This window comes from Poromitra crassiceps, assembly GCF_964638095.1.
Source record: "Poromitra crassiceps genome assembly, chromosome: 6".
Classification (NCBI taxonomy): Eukaryota; Metazoa; Chordata; class Actinopteri; order Beryciformes; family Melamphaidae; genus Poromitra; species Poromitra crassiceps.
The window spans coordinates 40,838,146-40,852,139 of NC_139627.1; the positions used below are offsets into that span (position 1 = coordinate 40,838,146).

General features: G+C 43.0%; 1 pseudogene across 1 annotated transcript; it reads left to right on the plus strand.

Annotated features, from left to right (window-relative positions):
- Positions 1-6,712: 6,712 nt before the first annotated feature.
- LOC310777890 (ubiquitin carboxyl-terminal hydrolase 33 pseudogene) lies at positions 6,713-9,151 on the plus strand (annotated as a pseudogene). Its single transcript has one exon. The product of its transcript is annotated as a ubiquitin carboxyl-terminal hydrolase 33 pseudogene (transcript).
- The last annotated feature ends 4,843 nt before the right edge of the window (positions 9,152-13,994 follow it).

Here is a 13,994-nt window from a genome sequence, read left to right on the forward strand (position 1 = left end):
AGACTCCTTATTGCATGGCAGAGTGATGGCACAGTTTGCGCAGGGCAGGCAGCTAATAGTTACATCTCGACACATTGCGATTGTTGTCAAGAGAACTACCAGAGATATAAAGTTGCACATAGCATGTTAGAGATGGAATCACCTTTGCCCCCAGGCATCCATATACAGTAGAGGGTAAACCTGGGATTATGATGAGTCTCCATGGAAACAGAGATGATGAGCACTTCAAAAAAAAAGGCTCTATGATAGCACCTGGTCTTGATAGCACAGCCTCAGCATGGTTGCTTTACATTATGAGAAGTCTACAGGCGCGTACGTAGCCTGTGTTATTTTTGTCTTCATATTTGAGGATGCTTAAAGTATCTGTTGAGCCGCTGTTAGCGAGTTTAAAGATGGAAGCAGAGAAAAACCCAGCACCTCTGCCTCTGTGGAAAGAGAGATTTGTTCACGTCTTATTTCATCTTTCACATATTTTCACAGCACATCCCAACAGTATATGAATGATTTATTGGATTTCCTTTCCATTTCCTGGCGTGTTTCTCTTGAGCATCACATGAGTGTATCAGTGTTACACAGAGGAATCTGTGGAAACAGTTCACACACAAACACAGTACACAAATGCACACAAATATGTGTCACTTAGAATCACCTTGAAAGTTCCTCAGTGACATTCACACAGACACAGACATACAGTATACATCCCCCCACGCATGCACACGCACACACACACACACACACACACACACACACACACACACACACACACACACACACATGCACACACACACACACACACACACACACACACACACACACACACACACACACACACACACACACACACACACACACACAAATAGAAGTGGCATGCACCCTAGTTTGTTTGTTGGCAGATCCTAACTGGCTAGATGAGATGCACAGAGGATACAATCAGCAGATCTCTTAGCATTGTTCCCTTCTGACTGATGACACCTCTAAAAGTTCTCAGAAACAAACAAAAGAGTATAAATAAATAATCAAGAGCTGTTTGCCCTGCTGGAGTCAAGACAAGGGAAACTTCTACAACTGGTTCTTCACTATGGCCATATTTAGCCAAAGAGGGCTTCACTCCGCAGAGTGAGACAAGGAGGGAGGGAGAGAGACAGCGACAGACAGACAGAGACACAGATAGACAGACAGACAGACAGACTCCAGATAGGGAGAGATGAAGGATATTATGAACACAGCAAGAAAGCTTAATATTTCAATGTCAAACAAAAGTTATAAAATGGCTCTCTCAAATCAATCAATCTGATTGGTTCACAGCTATGATATAATGGTTAGAGCTGCATCACCGAATCACTCCGCCTCTGAGAAAACAAATGGTAGCTAGTAGGGGTGTCACGATACACTCAGTTCACGATACGATACGTATCACGATACTGGGTTCACGATAACGATACGATACGATACGATTTTAACAATATTTTTTTAAACTTGAATAATGACAATATATGACTGGAAAAGTAGTATTTTATTTGAAATGCACAAATACAAAACATGCTGTTGTGGGAAATTGTTATTACAATAACAACTAGAAAAAACATGAGATTGAAGATAAGGCTTATCTTGAAATAGAATGAGTTACACCGTCACTTAGATTTACTTTGAACTAAAAGGTTTCTCAGCAGTATAAATTCTCATTATGCATCTTCAGTTTTTCTTCAAACTCAAACAAGACTTTTCTTAATCTATTTTTTATGCATCTTCAGTTTTTCCTGTCAAGTAAACAGTTTTGCCAGAAACTCAATTGAATGGTTTCTCTCCTGTATAACTTCTCATGTGTCTCTTCAGAGACTTGTTCAACTGAACTACTTTCCACACATTGAACTTCAACAAACAAAGACGTTTCTTAGTCTATTTTTTGAAAAAAAAAAAAAAAAAAATTTTTTTTTTTTTTTTTTTGCGATATGATATTTCATCTCAACGATACATATCGTGACGTTTTACTATCGCGAAATTTCGTGGGACGATATATTGTGACACCCCTAGTAGCTAGCTAGCCTGCTAGACTCACACTCTAGCTAGTAGTATTTACTGTCGTGTCCTGCTAGTGACGCCATCAGTATATGACAGCTAGCTAGCCACTAGCTAGGTAATGGCGATGATAACAATGTTCGCTAGCTACCGAAATGGAAACATTTAGGGTTAACTTCGACCTCCGGGGTGGCTTAACTATGGACAAGTGGATTGATCAGTGCCCACTACTAGCTAGCCTCGGACCTAACGTTAACCTAACGTTAGTTTAACGTATTTACCTAAACATAGCTTGACTATTTTATTACGTGGGAACATTATGATTAAAACAACAGCCATTTAAATTGGAGTTGTCTATTACTTTCATATTGCCATATTGGGTAACCATTTTATAAAAGCAATAGCTCACTTCCGGCCGTGATATATGCTGATTCTACCACACCTAAGGGTGTTTTCGTGAAGCACGACCCGTAGGTGTGGTATAATCAACATACACCTGACCACGGCCTGTCGTGAGCTCTTGCTCTATTATATTGTTGTCTGAATTAAAAATGAGCACAATTGGGGCTGCATGTGAATAGGAGGATATGAGCTTTGTTTATTACAACAACAATCAATCAATAATCAAACTGATCCACAATCAAAATCAATGTTACTGCTATTTCCATATGCCTATAGGTTATTAAAACAATTAGAAACATGTAGAGACAATTAGCGGGTCCTAGATGCGTGTGGATTGTATAGTGAGGCAGCCATTTTAACAGGTCCCAGTGTGATACAGGCTATGAGGATCGATAGACTGACAGACAGCAGGCAGAAGGCATCCATCCATCCTGCTGGGACAAACCACACTCATGAGGGCCATTCCTATACTGTATCTAGGAGCTTACAGTAATGTCAGCTGAGTCACTAACACAGTCAAGGTAATACAGTTCAATTTCTCATGCCACACTTGGCACCGGCTCTGAAGATTACACACCGCATTGCCAGATAACCTGTGATTATATCAAGCTGAGGCTGCTGCGCAGTCAGAGATGTAATTTTGCCTTATAAACCAACTGTCACACAAGCTGTGTGTGTGTGTGTGTGTGTGTGTTTTTTTTGATCAGAATCAAGTTAAGTTAAGTTATCCTTTATTTATCCCCATGGGGAAATTCATCCTCTGCATTTGACCCATCCTCTACTAGGAACCTTCCTAGAACTAGGAGCAGTGGGCAGCCACAGTGCAGCGCCCGGGGACCAACTCCAGTTCTTTTTGCCATTGCCTTGGTCAGGGTTTACTGACAGGAGTAGGCTATTAACCCTAACATGTCTTTTGGTGGTGGGAGGAAACGGGAGCCCCCGGAGGAAACCCACACGAACACGGGTAGAACATGCAAACTCCACACAGAAAGGACCTGGGACGGACCGGGGTTCGAACCTGGGACCTTCTTGCTGTGAGGCAACAGTGCCAACCACTGAGCCACCGTGCCGTCAAGATGTAGCTTTTAGTCTTGTTGCAGCACTGTTGTACATGTTCACCTGCCACGCACAAGCAAATCAAACTTCAGGCCAGGGCATGTATAGTACACAACTACAAACCTATACAGCTTGATTTGATATTGCATTAGCCCGCCAGGAGCACAAATCACTACATTTCCCCAGATCAATTATTCATTATAGGGGCTCTTAATGCAAACTATTAATATGAAATGAATTACAGACTACCACTTTCTTGCCCTTTCTTTCTCTCACTATCTCTCCTTTTCCATCATTTTCATTTATTAATTTCATTTAATGTTTATTTGATAGTGATAGATGCATTCCATAGAGAATTGCACAACATTATCCAATGCAATGCATCACAGAATTCATAGCTCCTGCTAATTTCCAATGCCCGTCCTATAGAAGGGCCTTTAAAATAACATGTTCACATAAAACATACACTTACACATACTGTACATACACAGTTAAATCATGAGAGACTCATAGGAAGGATTAATAAACTTTATTGAACAAATAAACAGTTTAAGTGTGGCGTATGACTCCATGATCTGATGATGCTCCTCTTGAGATGAGAGAGGGGGGCGTCAGTGCTGTATAGGATAGATAATCTCCCCCATAGGGATTTCTACAGGAGCCATCACGTTGTTGGTGATCAGGGGGGGAGGGGGGGTGGGGTGAGACAACTGCTCCAGTGATGACGAACAGCAGCTGAGAAGGATGCCAGCACAAATGTGAGTAATGACGTAATGACATGGGGCTCTATATACTACCAGGAGAAAGGGGCAGTTGTGACGTCACAACGTCACTCAAGCAATTGTGACGTCACCAGTGATGTCACTCGAGCAATTGTGACATCATCAGTGATGTCACTTGAGCAGGGAGGTACACACCCTGAATGACAAGGGGCGTGTGCAGCATGGGGTGTACTAAATGATGCTGTAGAAGTCAGTCTTCATGATTGAAATATAGTCAACACATGTATACAGTCTAGCAATGCAAGCAATACAACTGTGCTTTTTGCTTAGATGGAAATTAAATGAGGGTGGTGTCCATGTGGTTTCCAAGACTTTACAACCTGTTCATGACCTTCCCTGGATCATAACCCACCGCTATGCAAATTTTCAGCCCAATCAGAGCCGGGGTGTGGGTCACACAACGGTCATTTTGACCTTTTTGAAATTTATATGTGCAATAACTTTGTTGAATTAAAAAAAATACAATAAGTAAATTTTCCTAAAAGTGTCTGTATTGTCATTTACAATAGTTTCATGAATTACACAAAAGGCAAAGAAAATATTATAATTTCTTACATAGAAAGACCATAGGTGGTCATTTTGACTTTCACATTTTGGTGTTGTTTTGTCTTTTTAAAATATATCAACACAATAAATGCATTAATCTTTCAATTGGGTATTTATAAATGACCACTTATTGCCATTCTGGTAGTTATGGAATTCTGCCACTTCTTTCAACTTGTTAAAATGCACATCTGCCACTTCTTTGTGTTGTGTTTATAATCACTACCTGGCAGGCGGTTGCAAATCTGGGATTTATTTCATTGAAAGAGATTACTATAGCTGAATGTAACCATCAAAGGCATTTGAACCAATTACAGTGAACAAAGTAGCCTAGCCTACTTAACTACCTGTTAATTGAGCCTTATAAATATATTTTCACCTGGTTTAGGCATCATCGTGTTGCACTAGGAGGTGTTCATACTGTATACACACAGTCAGCGGCAGGACCACACATGCATAACCAAGCAAGTCGCAAACAATTATGACAGTTTTACTGGCAGATATAAATCCCCCTATCATGAAGAGGGACAGGTGTGCATTTAATCCTTCCTTGACAGAACATATTTTCTGACAGCTTCTCAGAACTAATTCTAGAAAGGTTGGTGCATTTGGCATTCATCCCATCTTTCTCTCCCTCCCTCTGTCTGTCTGTCTGTCTGTCTGTCTGTCTGTCTGTCTGTCTGTCTGTCTGTCTGTCTATCTTTGTCTCTCTCTCCCTCCCTTTGTCTGTCCTTTCTCAGCTTGATTATGTGGGCGTCACCCAATGTGCAAACACAGCTGTATGTCATACATTATTCATTTGTAGTGTCCTGGACAAAGTGACACACACAGACACACAGACACAGACACAGATACACAGACACACACACAGACACACACAGACACACACACGCACACACACACACACACACACACCCACACGTCACACACACGTACGTACGTACATACGTACACACACACACACACACACACACACACACACATACACACATACACACACATCCCAGGGAACAGCTCACGATGATGACAGGGTATCAAGGTGAAGTATAGTCACACTGTACCTGCTACGTAGGGGAGAGTGTTGGGCTCTGCACCCCAAACCACATTACACAACACACACATTTCATCATCAGCAGTCTCATGTAGCAGCTTGTCCTTTTGGATAGTAACAACAAAGCAGATGTTATCTATCAACCCCGGGCTGAAAAACATCATGCCTCTCATGGTCAGACTTACTGGAGCTTTTGCTTTGTGTATGCAGGGTACAAAAATCTGATGTTTCTCACAGCCGCCCATGTAAAACTGCACTGTGTGATTCATGGCTGGCTACTAACTATGAGGAGGTTATGTGGTCAATAAAATGCTTACAGAGAGGGAAGGTGGGCACAGCATCCGATTGGTGAATCACAGCAGCGAGTAGTCGGAAAACACAACGCAAGGTTCAACATCGCAGTGTTGAAGTTAACCCATCAGCTCAGACAAGTACTATCACTCCAAATGTTTCAAACTGGCTTGGAACCAGAAGGCACAGGTTCGATCCCAGCAACAAAGAATGACGCTCTCGACAGCAAGGATGTTTTTGCGCTATTTATTTAAGGAGAATTCAGTTTTTTTTTTACAAACGAACAGTTCCAGCTGTATTAATGTTTTACAATTTACCCTGAACAGAATTTTCACTACAGCGACATTTTACGTTGTCTAGGCCTTCACAGGCAATTTTAGGCCATTGTGACATCATCACAGAGGTCATAATGTCAGAAACATGGGTCATAAGCACTGATGATGTCATACAACTGATGATGTCATAGACATTGTGACATCATCAGTGATGTCATAAATCCCTCCCTGCTGATGTTATAAATTGGACGACTCTTGCTCATAGCCCAGCCAATAAAGACTGAACCTGCGGCAGCATGTTCCTGCAGTCGAAACTACGCCATCCCTCGCCCCTCTCCAACAGCAAGCCCTTCCCTTCTCCACAGAATGCCAGTCAAGACAACAGCAGGACCCAAACCTCTCTGAGAGTGCCCCCTAATGGTGGCTGTGAAGACCTGGACATGGAGGCAAAAGAGGACGACTTGGGTACCAGAGGCCTGACCGGACTGAGAAACATAGGCAACACCTGCTACATGAATGCTGCCCTCCAGGCGCTGTCCAACTGCCCGCCCTTGACACAGTTCTTTCTTAAATGTGGAAGCCTGGTGAGGACGGACAAGATGCCTGCACTCTGCCAAATCTACCAGAAACTGGTGTCAGACCTGTGGCACAAGAACAGACACTCCTATCTCGTCCCAATCAACTTGTTCCAGGGGATCATAGCCATAAACCCCATGTTTAGAGGATGCTCCCAACATGACTCGCAGGAGTTTCTGCGCTGCCTGATGGACCGGCTTCACGAGGAGCTCAAGGAGCTGCAGCTCGAACCGGACGACAAGTCCCCTGAAGAGGACAGCCACAGCCAGTCAGATAATGATTTACAATTGTGCGAGTCTCGTGGCAGCAGCAGCCGGGCTGAGAGTGAGGCACAGGCTGTGAGTGGGGACGTCCAGTTGATGGAAGACGGCCACGAGGCCGAGGTGCTGATTCCTGAGCAAGAGGAGATCCAGACTAACCTGGAGTGGCAGAAGACGGACATAAATAATTATGTATACCGCTCTGGGGGGAATGGATTTGGTGGTGGAGGCACTGGAGCAGACATGGACAAAGATGTTGACACAGCCACTGAGAACACACCCATTATCAGCAGCCAGGGGGCCATCAAGGTCCAGGGCAGAACGACAGCTTCCCTCCCGGAAGTCCACGTGTCCAGCAGCACCACAAGACCACAGAGTCCTGTCCCCATGGATGGACACATTTCCAAAATGTCCAGCAGCCCTCCCAAAGCTGCCTCTGGCTGGCCCAAACTTAACTCTGTGCAAGGAGTGAACACATTCAACCCGCCAAAGAACAAGTGTCAGAAGAAATACCGCAGTGTCATCTCAGATATGTTCGACGGGACCATTGTGAGCTCGGTTCAGTGCCTAACCTGTGATCGGGTGTCTGTGACCCTGGAGAACTTGCAGAATATCTCCCTGCCCATCCCAGGGAAGGAAGACATGGCCAAGCTCCACTCCACCCACCAGACCTCGTTGGTAAAAGCCGGCTCCTGTGGGGAGGCTTATGCACCCCAGGGTAGGATTGCCTTCATCATGGAATACATCAAGCGCTTGTTCTGGTGTCCTGTGACACTGCAAGATTGTCTTGCGGCTTTCTTTGCCAGGGATGAGCTAAAAGGGGACAACATGTATAGCTGCGGAAAGTGTAAGAAATTACGAAACGGAGTAAAATTCTGCAAAGTGCAATGTTTGCCAGAGATACTATGCATCCACTTGAAGCGCTTCAGAAACGAGCTGATGTTCTCCACCAAGATAGGCACCCATGTGTCCTTCCCCCTCGAAGGGCTGGACCTGCAGCCTTTCCTGGCCAAAGACAACTCTGCCCAGACCACCAGCTATGACCTGCTGTCCGTCATCTGTCACTACGGCACCGCCAGCCATGGCCACTACATAGCCTACTGTAGGAATTACCTCAACAATCTGTGGTACGAGTTTGATGACCAAAAAGTGACCAAGGTCTCAGAGTCCTATGTCCAGAGCACTTACGCGTATGTGCTCTTCTACAAAAAGAGCAACGAGGATGCACTGAAAGAGCGCAGGAGGGTGTCAGGGCTGTTTGACCTGATGGAGCCCAGTTTGCTGCAGTTCTACCTCTCCCGCCAGTGGTACAACAAGTTCAAGACCTTCACCGAGCCGGGGCCCATCTCCAACAACGACTTCCTCTGCTCCCATGGAGGCGTGCCGCCCAACAAAGCAGCATTCATTCCTGACCTGGTAATGATGCTGCCACAGAATGTGTGGGATCACCTTTACAGCAGGTATGGAGGCGGACCGGCCGTCAACTACCTGTATGTTTGCCGCATGTGCCAGAGTGAAATGAAGGAACTGGAGAAACGGCACAAGACGGAGCTTGACATGTTTGTCCGGCTAACCACGGTGTTCCAGGACGAGGAGTCTCCAGAGGTCATGTACTGCATCAGCATGCAGTGGTTTCGTGAGTGGGAGGGTTCTATCAAAGGAAAGAACAACGATCCACCGGGGCCAATCGATAACTCTAAGATTGCAATAAAGAAGAACGGACATTTAACACTCAAAGAAGGAGCAGACTCGAAACAGATCTCTGAAGAGATGTGGAACTTCCTCCACTCAATCCACGGTGGAGGTCCGGTGGTGAAAGTTCGGCCCATCATCTGCCACCAGGAAACAGAAACATTGCAGTCAGAGGAGAAGATAGAGGTGGAGACACGCTCAGTTTAGCAAAGCGCCCAAGAGAAAACAACAAAAAACACTCATCAGTGACATCATCTCTGAACTATAGCTTTTCATTAGTGACATCACTGAAATATAGCCTTGTGTGTGTGTGAGTGAATGTATGACATCACTGATGATGTCACAATGCCTATTATGACATCACTGATGACATCAGTCACTGATGATGTCATCAGTGACATCATCACTGAACGATAGCCTTGTGTGTGTGAGTAATTCACTGATGATGTCATCAGTGGGACAGACAGAGAAACAGACAGACAGAGCCCAGACAGAGCCCTAGCTCCCATTTATGCTGATGATAACAGAGCTCCATGGGGATTGTTTTTGTTTGTGCTGTATTTTGCACTGGGTATTTGTGCTGTATTTTGCACTGGGTATTTGTGCTGTATTTTGCACTGGGTATTTGTGCTGTATTTTGCACTGGGTATTTGTGCTGTATTTTGCACTGGGTATTTGTGCTGTATTTTGCAGTGGGTATTTGTGCTGTATTTTGCACTGTTTTTTGGTTTTCCTAGTAGAAAACACTCATTTTGGTTTTCAATTGAGAGTAGAAGCACTATTTTTGGTTTTCACTTGACAATAGAAGCACTTATTATTTATGCATTTTGTGTTTGTTGAGCTGAGGAGTCAAGAGCGAGTTAATAAACAGTATGAGAATATGTGAAAATATGTTTAACAGCATTACAAATATAATTTATTTTATATTATTTGATTTTTATCATTTTATTCATTGATTTGTTAAATACACATGTTTTCTGTTAAAAATGCAAACGCATAGAGTCCAGCTGAATGGACATGTCAAGTCCATAAGTAACCATAAGTGTGGAAACTGCAACCATTGTGTAAATATGATTAAAACCAACTATTTTATTGACGCCACATCAGGACAGAAATATTATGAAGTCATTTATAAATTGCAACACCTCTTATGTGATTTATAGACTAGTTTGTCCATGTGGATGTTTCTATATAGGGAGAACAAAGCGTAAACTGAAAGCAAGATTGGCAGAACATAAATATGCGATAAAAACTGGCAACCCCCAGTATCCTATGGCTTTACATTATAAAGAGGCCAACCATGGGAGATGCAACACTCTAAAGATAACAGGTATAGAACATAGATAACTCAATAAGAGGTGGCAATAGACTAAAAAGGCTCTTACAAAGAGAATCTTTCTGGATATACACCCTCAAAGCTATGCAATACCCCGGTTTAAATGGTGAATTGGACTTCTTGCCTTTCTTGTAGTTATTGATTCAGTTATGTGAGCTCATAGGCTACTGGGTACCTTTCCTTAATGTATTGTGAACTAAATGATAAAAGATGTTTGCATTACTGAATGCTGTAAATATGAAGATTAGCTTGCTTTATTGATGTTCTGATTAGTGTTTCACAATGTATAGCTCTCGTTTGAATATGATTTGAAGTGTCATGTGATTAGACCTGCACCATGTGACTACTCACCTGTCCTTGATTACCTTGAGTAGCCTGCCTTGTTTTTTAAAGAATGCCACACCCCAAACCATACTTGCCCTGATGAAGGCCGTGAGGCTGAAACGCGTAGGCAATGTTTTTAACTTTCTGTAAATGATAGCCAACTAAGAATAAAGGCTTTTTAATATACTACCTTCTCGAGTGCCTCAGATCTCTTCAATAAATGCTGCACATGTCAAGTCCTTGAACAATTGGTGTAAAAAAAAAAGAGAAAAAAAAGTTCAGTTGTTTTTTTCATGCCTAAAGATAAATAAAATCACTTCGGGGAAAAATCCTGACTGAGGTTGTCATAATTCATGCATGAAAGTTAGGTGATTGCCCTAATTACGATGTCATAGAGCAGGCGAAGCTGTGTCGCGCAGTGGTCATCAGTGATGTCATAAGAGCATGTGAGCCCGCACAGCGGGCGAGCTTCAGGGTGGGCGAGGGAGCAAGTGAGCCCGCACAGCGGTCGAGCTGCAGGGCAGATGGACGAGCTGCATATGCAAGCTGCAGGGCCAGCTCGGCATATTAACGCTTAATATGCAAACAAATGGCAGAGGTGCCAGAGTAAAACAATTATAAATGATAAGCTATATTACTGAGTTCCTGCTAAGAATAACACATTTCATCCCCTTTACCTTACATCCCTTATGCAGCATTACTATGGCACAAAGCAACATTTTGCGACTGGTCTTCATGCTCGAGTTAAGTGTTGATGGAAAACCCCAGGCTTTTGCTATAAGTTTCTGGTAAACCTCAACATGGCGAATGCCACCCAATTCCGGCCTTCTCGATAAAAACATGGACCGTACAGTCTATAAGCCAGCAAGCAGATGAGCCTTTTGTTAACATTTACTATAACCCTTACTTCTATCAGAGACACACATAATGTTAACATTTTACTTGATTTGTCAGTACAAAGGAAACATGTCAACATGTTTACCTTAACACAAGAATCATGTGATTTTGGTGACCTTAATTTTAAAGAATTGATCAGATACATTTCAGAGAATCTGGGGATTTTCGATGGAACACTGCAAGGAAAGAGGAAGTTTGACGACACAGACAGGAGGTTTCAGATATACATTTGACTCAACTTTACTATAGAAACGGATGTTTTCGTCTGGAGATTGGAATAAACAGGGAACAGAAATCATAGTTTCATTTTTAGACAGCATACCCACCAGAGCCCCGTACACACACACACGCACGGACACACACAGACACACGCACGCACACACAGGGCCGGGCAACATTATCCTACATATCAATACTGGGTATCATAACATTAGGATATGGCACAAGCGCTGTCCCTCCATGGTATATTTCCGCATCAGGGTTCTATATGCTATTTATTTATTGTGGCATGCGTGAGTAGACTCTTTGATACACATGACATAGCTACTGTGCCAGTGGTTTAAAGAAAGACAACATACATTACCTGCCAACAAACACGGAGATTTTCACTTTTAAATTAAGCACCCTCGCTAAAGAAAATATCATGACATGTTACGGTAGATTTGAAACTTCACCCTGTCTTTAAAACTAAGCCTGCTACTAACAGGGTAAATGGACAATACACCTGTGTGCTAGGCTACGTGATAATGTGGTGCAGCAGGTGTGTTTTCATCTCAGCTTGCTAGTTGCTAACATGAGCAAACCTGTCGTCAGTCATTGTTTGGTTGTCAATGCTAATGCTAGCTAGGTAAATCTGTCTTGTGTAACTTTGTAGGCCTGATGTGAGCATGTCAAATGTATCCATGCATGCACAAGGAAATCTATTGTGCAAGAGATATATAAAAGTGACATACAGTATGTACTGTATTCATGTGACTATTACAGTATGAAAAGAAATCAGAACATTGAGGATTTCTTCTCCATCAAAACCAAGAAATTAAAAACTGCACAGCAGGACAGAGCAGCCAGCAGCACTGCTACCAGTCAGTTACAGTCAGAGCTGCAGGAGAGAGCAGCAACAAGCTCTCCTCCTTGTCAGTCAGATGAGTCAAGCCAGCAGCTTGACAGCAGGAGCCCCCAGCTGTATGTGTGCGTATGTATATACTGTAAAATCCTAATAGTTCCAGATTTATCTTTAGTAACCTAAACAGTTATCTTGATATTGCCTTGATGTCAATGGAATTGTGGTTAATTGCCAGACATTGCAACAAAAGTTGAAACTTGTCAATTATGTGTGTAGAACTGGGAAGCTTTATATTACATTTGTATGGTGCTACTCTGTGTGATTGATGGGTCTATTTCTCTTAAATTATGCTTTAAACACAGGAACGTAAGACACTGTAATGTTACTAATTAAAGTAGATATATGTAGTCTAGTTGGGACGAACATGGTAAATTAACGCTATTCTGACGTGTGCCGTGTGCGTGCACAGTGCGAGCGAGTGTGTGTGTTTTTTTGGCTAAAAGTCCAAAAAACGTCAAATTTTCTTCGGCACCGCCCTTGCGGGTGGCGCCGTGGCCACCCCTTCATAAGTCTGTGCCCCACTTGTGCCACCCTGGTAAAAAAAAAGTCTGGACACGCCACTGAATCTATGGTCATCAATGTTATCCAGCCCAAACCAGATCTTCATTTCAGATTGCGGTGGCCGGTGTGGTGAATGAATTTACTCCTAGCTAAAATATTATGATAATAGATATTTATGCATTCAAAGCCATGCTGTAACAGTAGGTCACAGGTAAAACTATTCAGTTCAATTTTTTTTCTCTACCCACTTCCACATTCTGGGTCCCATGACAACATCATACTGCACCTAGCTCCCTCCTTGCACTGACACACAGCTCTACACTTTGTGACCGTCTTGCATTCTAACGGTATTAGGTCTCACTGCTGCCAAAGCTCTAGAATCTGCCTGTTTGTTAATAATGAATGGATACAGCAGATTGTACAGCGCAAGGATTCCCACTTATCAAACTGTAGTTTTACATTAATAATGATAACACATTATGTACGGTAATTAAGGTGCATGCTGTGAAAATGTCAGATTCAAAAGCAGTGCCATGAAAATTGCATCCTGTGATTCTCTGCCTTACAGTAATATCTGAACAAATGAAATATGAAAATGTACAAAGTTGTTGAAAACGAAAACCACAGATGGGGCAAACATTTTTCTCACAGCAATGTCTGTGATTTCACTCATGAATATGGACAACGGTTAACAACACCTTCCTAGAGGAAATCAGCTACCACGCACACACACACACACGCACGCACACACGCACGCACGCACACACACACACACACACACACACACACACACACACACACACACACACACACACACACACACACACACACACACACACACCTTTGGAGATGCCAGACAGACAGAAATA